Consider the following 10,562-nt stretch of genomic DNA (forward strand, 5'->3'; position numbering starts at 1 on the left):
TTAAGCCTAAACATTGAATTATTCTGTATTTATTCAATATTTTGTGTGCCAAAAATGACACATTTTACAGTATAATATTTCTTAGTGTCTGGAACTTCTAAATAAGAGTCACAATAAGCTAAAAATACATAAGAAGTTAAAAAAATAAACATACAAAAGTCATACTGGAGTATAATTTGGAGTATAAGTAGTTTTGGTATCTTGTGTAATAATACTATTTGTAAAGGTACACATTAAAACAACACAGAATATGCGTGCGATTTACGTGCAGAAAAAGCTAACGCAAGCTGTCGGCGTAGAAGAAGAGGAGGCTAGTTTGCCTGACAAAATCATATGACACGAGCTTGTCGACAGAAATTTCGAGCATGAGAGAAAACATTCCAAACACAACATAGAACTATGCACATGAAAGTGTGTCTGTAAATGTATACATCTTTTTCACAGGTAAAGTATGCTTATTATAATTGTTAAAAAGGTCATGCAGGTCTGTAATGGCTTAATAGCAGGAAAAAAAAGAGCAGTGATCAGTGTTCATTTTACCTCTGAAAAGTGATGAGTTCCGGGGACTCGCATGCGCAAGAATCTATGGGTCCTAACAGAGATCTATGGGTCCCCAAAATTTCGTGTTTTCGAGGTTGAAATCGTAAATCGGCGACAAATATATAATATAGGGCAGCACGGCGGCGCAGTGGTTAGCGCGTGTGCGGCACAGTTCTGAAGTCGTGGGAACCTCCTGAGTGGGTTCAAATCCAGCTCCCGGCCTTACTGTGCGGAGTTTGTATGTTCTCCCCGTGCTGCGTGGGTTTCCTCCGGGCACTCCGGTTTCCTCCCACATTCCAAAAACATGCATTTCAGGTGAATTGGCCGGTCCAAATTGTCCCTAGATGTGACTGAGCGAGTGAGTTGTCTGTCCCCGTGTGCCCTGCGATTGGCTGGCAACCAGTCCAGGGTGTCCCCTGCCCACTGCCCGATGATTGCTGGGATGGGCTCCAGCATCCCCGCGACCCTACTGAGGATAAGCGGTGCAGCTGATGAGATGAGATGAGATATATAATATAAATCTATATATTCATTCAGTTTTAATCATCAAATTATTAATTCATTTCTGCATCAAATTATTGTTGGTAATATACCGATTAAAGTTATAACCACAAACCTGTCTATTTTTTATTTTCTCCTTTTATACTTCCTTTTTTTCTTAACTTCTTTACACAACATAATTCGTAATATCAATCATCAATGTAAGTGAGCCGTTTAAGAGCCGTCTCTTTTTAATGAGTTGAGCCGGTTCTCTAAAAATAGACAGACTTCCTTTCACTTCACAATGACATCTCGTTGGCCGAGATTGGCGTGCAGACAAAAACTCAAACCGCGAGACCAAAACGAAAATGCCTGACGAAAAGTTTGGAGTGCAGTAAATCTTTGTTAAAAAAAGTAATCGGGTAATAATGACAATTTTGTGGCAAAAAAGTTGCGTCCCGGGGATGCACGTTGATTTGAGACTATGCGTCCCCAGCAAAAATGATGCATCTAGGACGCAGGGATGCGGGCTAACGAGAACACTGAATGATGATATGATGAATGGTTTCGGATCAGATACACTCAGCTCCATGGAAAACAGAAATTCAAATAAATAAATTAATGTGAAAAATCATTTTCGTGACATCCCTCCATACCGGTGGTCCCCAGCCACAGCTCTATACCCAATTCAGACACTAATTAGTAGTAGTGAAGGAGGCATTGAATATATAATTGGAATAATATTCACTTATCACACAAAAAAAACATAATTTGGAAAATACAGACTTGTTAACATTTTTTGTATGATCAACATAAGGTCTTCCAAAAGACGCAAGCATGTTTTCAAATATTAAATCAACACTCAATGTTCTTTTCAATTATGTTCTTGATCAGATAACCTCTTTCAAAATGTAAACATATATGAAATGCAAAGCGTGCGCTTATCTTTGTTTTTAGGTTTTCAATGAAAACAAAACACATGAGCATTAAGACAATATTTGGACCGACTGTACTCAACAGTTCAAAACATTTGAACCAAGCGCACATAGTAAGCCTGAGGTTCCAGGTTTGAATCTTTGCTTTTAAAGAGTGGAGAGTGGAAACTTTTTGTTATGCTGTTGTTGTAACCGTGAACTGTGAAGCAGACCTTCTTCCCACTTGCCCCTAGTCTGCCTCAAGCATATGAATTTTATACTTTATGTCAATCACCATCACAGGCACTGAACATTGCCTGACACCAGCCAAATTGGCAAACACGTTTCAGGACCATAAATAGTCAAATGTGTTTTTTCTTTGTTCACAACTTTTGGCACTCTACATTTATGATGCTACATGTTTACATTTTTTACATAAAATCACAGCAACTGAAATGTCAAGATTGCCTTTTCAAGCAATGGAAAGACAGGCTTTGGAAAAGCAAGGGGAGGCCTTACTGAGCCTCAGGGGATATGCCCTGCATTGATGTTTCTAATGAAGAGCACTGAGTTCCATTGATCCGCCGGGAAAGAGAGTGAGCTGTCAAAAGCAATCAGACAAGTCAAAGACCCATTTTTTTTTCATTCGCAGCACCGAGTAACCGAACTGAGCACGGAACACTTGGCAAGGAGGAGAAGGAAGATGAAGAAAAGCTCAACCTCCCACAGCAGCGCACACAACTTTGATGCTTTTGTGGGCCTACAGTTGTTGCGTACTAGTTCAATAAGGGAACGCCACTGTCGAACAATGAGAGGTTATAAGGGTAGAAACTACTAATCCCAAAGGAATGGAGCACACCAAACCAATGCAAAACAGTCCCACTTGTTACTATGCAGGATTTTTAGGTCTGATGAGATTTGTCGCAAATCCACAGATTTGTTTAATTTCAACATTTATATTTGTTCTGTTTCCAATCAGGTTATTGATTATATATCATCACTGATATCCAGTCAAGTGAGGGAGGTAAGGCACAACCACATCTTTTATCATAGAATTATAAATGTATAAACATATTCAAGGCTGTATTTATTCACTGAGAATGTTCTTTCATTGAACACCAAACTTTGAGAGTTTTCTAATTGGAAATGTTGAATTTCCACAAGTACCATTCATGTAATTACAGGCAACCACAAGCAGACTCACCGTGGGTGCATATCATTATACTAAATATCCCTCGTTTCACTATCACTCCCTGAAAGTAAGGCAGCAGAACTCTGCAGCTGTGACACTCAACACAAGAATACGTTAAATAGTCAAGTCAAGTCATTTTTATTTGTATAGCCCTTAATCACAAAGAGTCTCAATAGTTTTTTAAACGTTTTTTTCCTTTTTTTTTTTAAAAAAACACAGCTATACACACAACAGCTAAATTAGTTAATATTATCCCGTACAATAAAAGTGTTAGAACTTCTAGGTTTTTTTAGTAACTCTTCCAAGGACGACATGAAGGGGAAAAGCAACAATCTCACTGCACAGTGTGCCAAAACAGCAAATGATATATTATGTGGAAAAGATGTAAACCCTTGTTAACATTCCATAAATATTTTTTTTAAATGACAAAAACAAGGAAAGGAGTATTTTTCACAAGATAGCAATGATTAATATTACATTATATACAATTTGTAACATATTCTCGTGCTGATCAACAGATATAAGCAGTCAACATTCATGGCAGAGGGCAATATTGAGATCAGTGATTTTCAATTTGTGAAACATTGAAATTAGTGATGGTGCAAGCAGGTCAAGTGCATCATTCCAGTCATTTTTATTGGAGGATTACATGACGACAGTTTAATTTAAAAAGAGTGACGCATGGACTTCATCTCTAAGTGAAGTTGGTATATTGCAAAGGCCCATCCTGTTTTTCCTGTGGGGCTATTGCTCTGCTCTTCCAAATAAACAATAAATAAGATGTAGATTCATTTATATACAAATCGGACTGCGCCTATTCAGGCACAAACAGTAACGGCATGTCTTAGAATACATGGATGCACTATTCAATTGATAGTTTATTTGGTTTTTAATATTGGACACCTGCAAAGGAGATTGCATAGGATGTCACTTTGTTATTTTGATAATTATTGCGCATTGTTTGTTGATGATTATGAACTGTTTGCATCAATGTCACTATTGGCCATACATGTTGCTGTTCTTTGAATCCACAGCCTTTAGTGTGGATCTGCTTCTGTAAGCTAGGAGATTTAATTAAAAGACATTGCTCATGGGATGGCTTTTAGGACAGGATGGAAGCTCTTATCTGATTTTTGGCTTATCTCTCTGTACTCCTTGCAGTTCAAAATACATTTATGTCTTCTCTGAGTATCTATGAAACTTATCAAAAATATTCGATTGTCATTGTGAAGTACATTTTTCCGGGGGGAAAAAAATGCAAAAAAAAAATAGATTCAGAAGTATGCCGCCATTGTTTTTTAGGTCTCAATGTAATTAGCAGTGACAGTAAAGTTTCTTGCACCCAGATGATCAAAATAATTTCAAATCTAGATGATGTTTACAGATACTTATATGTAGCTCAATCGTTTTGTTTTGTTCTGCAGAGGGCAGCATCTATTCTACCAGTACCTGGAATAATGTCTGCTCGGATGCCCAGGGGCGTGCATCTTTTACGTCGGGCGTACAACTTAGACAACATCTATGCCCGGGTGGCCGACAACTTTTTCAAGGAAAAAACTTTTTTTTTTTAGTTTTTTCAAATCAAACTTGTGCTTTATTCCGATTTCGAAATCTTCGTTCAGTTTGGAAATTTCGGTTGGTAGGTAATTTGCATACTCAGCAGCCAATCAGAAGCCTGCATCGAATAACTTCGTGCTTCCGGACTTTCCCGAGCGTTATAAGGTCGTGCATTTGCATATCATTTTCCAAAGTAGACAGAACACAAGAAAAATGGATAAGTGGTTAGGAATCAAGCCAAAACCTCAGCCCCAGAAGAAAGATTCGAAAGAAGCTAACAAAATTTATGACGCTACAAAATGTAAACGTACATTAAAATCATCGTGGAAAGAGGAGATGACGTGGCTTATAGCAGAAGACGCAACGCAAACATTGCATAAATGAAGATGAGTAAATACAGGTACATACTGATGGCAGATGGAAAACAGCGATGTCATAAACATACAATGAATGTTATAAGTAGATTTATAATAAACTTAAATTTTAAGTGTTGTTCAGTCATATATTCTGATTATCAATCCTTAATACTTTGCAACAATTGTCACGAGACGTGGTGGCGTGGAAGGTGACCGGACCAGAACGGAGGCAGGAGGCATGAAGGTAGAACTCAAATGCGTTGACGATCCATAAGTTTTATTTATCAAAATAAAAGTCGCCCAATACTCCGGGGCAAAACAGAACAATACAGAGTTCCTCCGGCACGAACTCAACAGGACAAGGCATAACAGACTAAAACAGGACAAGGCATAACAGACTAAACAGGACAAGGCATAACAAACCGGGATAGTGACGAATGAGTAGTAATGAACCCGCCCCCGCCAAACCCAAAATCCAGCCTTAAATAGCAGAACAGCAATCAGCTGATCTGCTTCAGCTTGAGTTCGGGGGCGTGGCATACTGGTCGTCATGGCGACCGTGACAGAGCCCCCCTCTTAAGGGACAGCTCCCGAGGTCCCAAAAAAGAAATAATTACTACCTCGCGCCCTGGAATGTTGACGATCGCGATTGGGGCAACCCTGCTCCCTCCTCCGAACACGCAGGAACGGGGAGAGGCAGGCGCCATCTGCGTCGGGCGGATCGGAATCGGCGCTCGGCAGGGGGGGTCTGGTGGCCAACTGGACAGGGGATAACAGACAGGCAGAACCAACGAGAACAGGACAGATAAACAGGACAGGCAAAATCAGAACAGGTAAACAGGACAGGCCGATGCAGAAGAGTCGCACTCAGGACAGGCCAATGCAGAAGAGTCGCACTCAGGACAGGCCGATGCAGAAGAGTCGCACTCAGGACAGGCCGATGCAGAAGAGTCGCACTCAGGACAGGCCGATGCAGAAGAGTCGCACTCAGGTCAGGCCGATGCAGAAGAGTCGCACTCAGGTCAGGCCGATGCAGAAGAGTCGCACTCAGGTCAGGCCGATGCAGAAGAGTCGCACTCAGGTCAGGCCGATGCAGAAGAGTCGCACTCAGGTCAGGCCGATGCAGAAGAGTCGCACTCAGGTCAGGCCGATGCAGAAGAGTCGCACTCAGGTCAGGCCGATGCAGAAGAGTCGCACTCAGGTCAGGCCGATGCAGAAGAGTCGCACTCAGGTCAGGCCGATGCAGAAGAGTCGCACTCAGGTCAGGCCGATGCAGAAGAGTCGCACTCAGGTCAGGCCGATGCAGAAGAGTCGCACTCAGGTCAGGCCGATGCAGAAGAGTCGCACTCAGGTCAGGCCGATGCAGAAGAGTCGCACTCAGGTCAGGCCGATGCAGAAGAGTCGCACTCAGGTCAGGCCGATGCAGAAGAGTCGCACTCAGGTCAGGCCGATGCAGAAGAGTCGCACTCAGGGGGGTCAGATTCAGAAGAGTCGCACTCAGGGGGGTCAGATTCAGAAGAGTCGCACTCAGGTCAGGCCGATGCAGAAGAGTCGCACTCAGGGGGTTCAGGTGCAGAAGAGTCGCACTCAGGGGGGGATCAGGTGCAGAAGAGTCGCACTCAGGGGGGGATCAGGTGCAGAAGAGTCAGACTCAGGGGGGGATCAGGTGCAGAAGAGTCAGACTCAGGGGGGGATCAGATGCAGAAGAGTCAGACTCAGGGGGGGATCAGATGCAGAAGAGTCAGACTCAGGGGGGGATCAGATGCAGAAGAGTCAGACTCAGGGGGGGATCAGATTCAGAAGAGTCAGACTCAGGAGGGGAACAGATTCAGAAGAGTCAGACTCAGGAGGGGAACAGATTCAGAAGAGTCAGACTCAGGGGGAACAGATTCAGAACAGACAAGACAGGACAGGAAAGACTGAACAAAATCAGTACAGGGAGACTCAAGGCAGGCATGGGAGTCGAACAGGCAGGCATGGGAGTCGAACAGGCAGGCATGGGAGTCGAACAGGCAGGCATGGGAGTCGAACAGGCAGGCATGGGAGTCGAACAGGCAGGCATGGGAGTCGAACAGGCAGGCATGGGAGTCGAACAGGCAGGCATGGGAGTCGAACAGGCAGGCATAGGAGTCGAACAGGCAGGCTTGGGAGTCGAACAGGCAGGCTTGGGAGTCGAACAGGCAGGCTTGGGAGTCGAACAGGCAGGCTTGGGAGTCGGAGTCGGCCCGACGGGCAGCGGAGTCGGAGTTGGCCCGACGGGCAGCGGAGTCGGAGTCGGACTTGCACGCAGGGGAGAGGGAATAGCAGGCAATCGGCACGGGAGTCAGGCAGGCAGGCGTCAATTCTTCCTGGGACCCCATTCGAGGCACAGCAAGGGCCACGACGGGCGGGGCCGTGGTTCGAACGGGCAGGGAAGGCCAACTCAGTAGGCGCCTGCCAAACTGCGCACTCCAGCTCTCCCCAAGTCGCGCTGGGATCGTTCGCTGAGTTCAATTGTTGGCGGGTTCATTCTGTCACGAGACGTGGTGGCGTGGAAGGTGACCGGACCAGAACGGAGGCAGGAGGCATGAAGGTAGAACTCAAATGCGTTGACGATCCATAAGTTTTATTTATCAAAATAAAAGTCGCCCAATACTCCGGGGCAAAACAGAACAATACAGAGTTCCTCCGGCACGAACTCAACAGGACAAGGCATAACAGACTAAAACAGGACAAGGCATAACAGACTAAACAGGACAAGGCATAACAAACCGGGATAGTGACGAATGAGTAGTAATGAACCCGCCCCCGCCAAACCCAAAATCCAGCCTTAAATAGCAGAACAGCAATCAGCTGATCTGCTTCAGCTTGAGTTCGGGGGCGTGGCATACTGGTCGTCATGGCGACCGTGACAACAATGGGTTTTTGCGATTAGTCGTCTTATTGCATTTCAAGTTGAGAAAAATGGGGCGGGCAACTTTATGGCTGGGTGTCCGGTAACTTTTTGTCATGAGTTTCAGACACTGATTCTACAATCACTTCCCGGAATAAAAACAATAATGCTTGCAACTAAAGATTGCGCAAAATGTATTAAACTGGAGTGGATACCATTTTTAAGTGTCCCTTTTACGTAAATGAATAATTTGGTGTAAAGTTACAGCTGAGTCACATTTGCAACATGGCCAAATAAAAAAATATTTCGCTGTAACATTTTTAAAATGCAAAGCGAAATGGGTTTTGAGTCAATATCCAGTTTATATTGAGATACAGTCACTTTAAAGACATTTTTGACCTTGGTCAAAACTGCTTTATGTGTGAATGAATAATGAATATTTAAGGGATTGCCATTATAAATAGCGCATGACTTTGAAAAAATACTCCTGTATTCTATCCACAAAGCTGCAAGCAAGGACGCTCCTTCAGTAGACACGACGCAATTCCTACCATTGCACAAATATCCCGGAGCTGCACTCTAATCTGACTAGTGACACAGCAGCAGCACCATGCAAAGCACTTGAGCCACTAAACCTCTGTGACACTGCGTCCTGCAGAACACCACAGTAATTACAGCATCAACTTGTGGGCTCCCTGCTAATACGGCGCGTGGTCTAAAGTGGTATTTCTAATCAGAAGGTTTGCAAACGCAAACGCAATAATCTTTCTGGTGCCTTGTCACCAGATTGCGGGGCATCAAATGTTCTGCTTTGCATCAAGTGTGGTTACCGGACAAACTAAAATTTGAAATGCACCACTCAACCTATTTGTTTCCCCTTGCACACTTTTGCTTAAAACACAAATGTTTTCATTATTAAATACTGTCAAATACTGACATATAATGGGAAACTGTCCTTATTTTTCTAAATTAAAAAAGTATATCCAAATGAAAGCAGAATGCAATGAACAAGAGTAATCACAGTGTTTTTTGCAACACTCATCTTCCATCCAACTGGACAGCAAGTTATGGAGCCGTCTTCAAAATCCAACTAAACAGAAGCAAGTTACACTAGTTGTTTTTTTGTTTTGTTTTTTACATAAAGCAAAGATAAAAGTCAAACAATTAGATCGAACCAATACACAAAATACCCTTTATTCCAATGGGACTGGGTGGGAAATTATCCAGTTCTGCTCCACTATAAATTTCAAACTTGGAAAAAACTTTGCTTGAGCGCAACTACCAGTTAATGGCAAAAATGCAGCATTTTAGATCAGATATGAACATAATTTGAGGCTCAATTTTGAGAAATGGCAGGTTTTTAAACATGTTGTGTTCTAATGTATAAGGTAGAACATATTTACTCTCAAGACACATCGTTAGAAAATGCAGAGGAAACAAAAATATGAGCTTTAATGACAGTAAATTCCATTATTCAATGGTGTGTGAACATTAAATACGCATTTCTTCCTAATGGGCCAGCTGAGCTCAACTCTTGCTGGCGGGCCAGGCTTATTATATAGTATTGTTCATGTGAAATGTGTGTCAACAGGATGTGGTAGCAGATCAGTTTTAGAGAAAAATATTTTGATGACTCTCAGATAATGTAAAAGCGTTATTTTTCACGTTAATCAGACAAATGCAGCCATTTGTGCATGGCTGACCTGGTGGTGGATCAATAGTGGCCACAGTGGCCTCAAGCTTTCATTGGCATTGGCAATTCTGAATGCATATTGATATTTACTTGTGTTTTGAGAGCTCAAATAAACTTTTAAAAGATTGGATCATAACCGATTTAAAGAGCAGCACATTGATAGTACAAAGTGAAACACTGTTTCTTCCACCAACTTAACTTTTTCTTAAATATTACTTTACAACTACAGTATTGCCAACATATTAGTGATGCAATGATAACAAACAATACAAGCTAAAGCTTAAATGTACAGGAATAGATAAATTACTTCATTGAATAGTTTAAAGGGATAAATTAGATGCAAGAAAAAGTATTGTAGAACAAAATGAAAATAAAAGGTTTATCCAGTAAAGTTATCTGACATGAAAAATTCGGTTTACTCTGATAATAATGTAATGTCTTTTCTATCTGATGGAAGCACAGAACCCACTTATTGTCAGAAAGTCTAAGAGAGACACTCACCTTGCACCAAAGTAATATTTTTGAACTGGAGAGTTGCTCCTTGGTTGGTTTATTGCGCCCTCAAAGTAGTGCATTAATCCTCGGAAGACCCCGGATATGATTTGAAGAATAAGTACAACTCTGTCTGGCACTTTTTTGCAGCTTAAAAATACTTGCATGTGAGAGCATTTTAGTTACCCGGTTTAGTGAATGTTGTTGCCTCCTTTGAGCTCTTTAAACGGATAAAAAATACAGCTTGCGCTGCACGAGTTTTCCTGACTAGGATTGGATAAACTCTTGCGATATGATTTTACAATCGTCCAATCAGAATCCGCAGGCAGTCGGTGCCGTGACACGAGGTTCAGAGGAAGGCAGCGAAACAAACACCGCCCGGCTGTGCTTATACACTATATACGCGAAGCAAACCTTGTGAATTTCGTAGTGACACGTCCTTTTCAGGGAATTGTAGTCTTTACTA

At 42.4% G+C, this 10,562-nt stretch overlaps 1 protein-coding gene across 3 annotated transcripts in view; it reads right to left on the reverse strand.

The window, feature by feature from the left end:
* The window catches only part of arhgap9 (Rho GTPase activating protein 9), an 88,376-nt gene extending 77,897 nt beyond the window's left edge, over positions 1 to 10,479 (reverse strand). The window contains exon 1 of one of the 3 annotated variants that reach the window (XM_088338819.1): positions 10,106 to 10,479. The gene's annotated coding sequence lies outside the window, so the exon portion shown is untranslated. The remainder of the gene's footprint in view (positions 1 to 10,105) is intronic. The other 2 variants (XM_088338818.1, XM_088338820.1) reach the window with 2 other exon arrangements.
* Positions 10,480 to 10,562: the final 83 nt, after the last annotated feature.

Source organism: Urocampus carinirostris, chromosome 6, assembly GCF_059441175.1.
Source record: "Urocampus carinirostris isolate Australia breed hairy pipefish chromosome 6, RoL_Ucar_1.0, whole genome shotgun sequence".
Classification (NCBI taxonomy): domain Eukaryota; kingdom Metazoa; phylum Chordata; class Actinopteri; order Syngnathiformes; family Syngnathidae; genus Urocampus; species Urocampus carinirostris.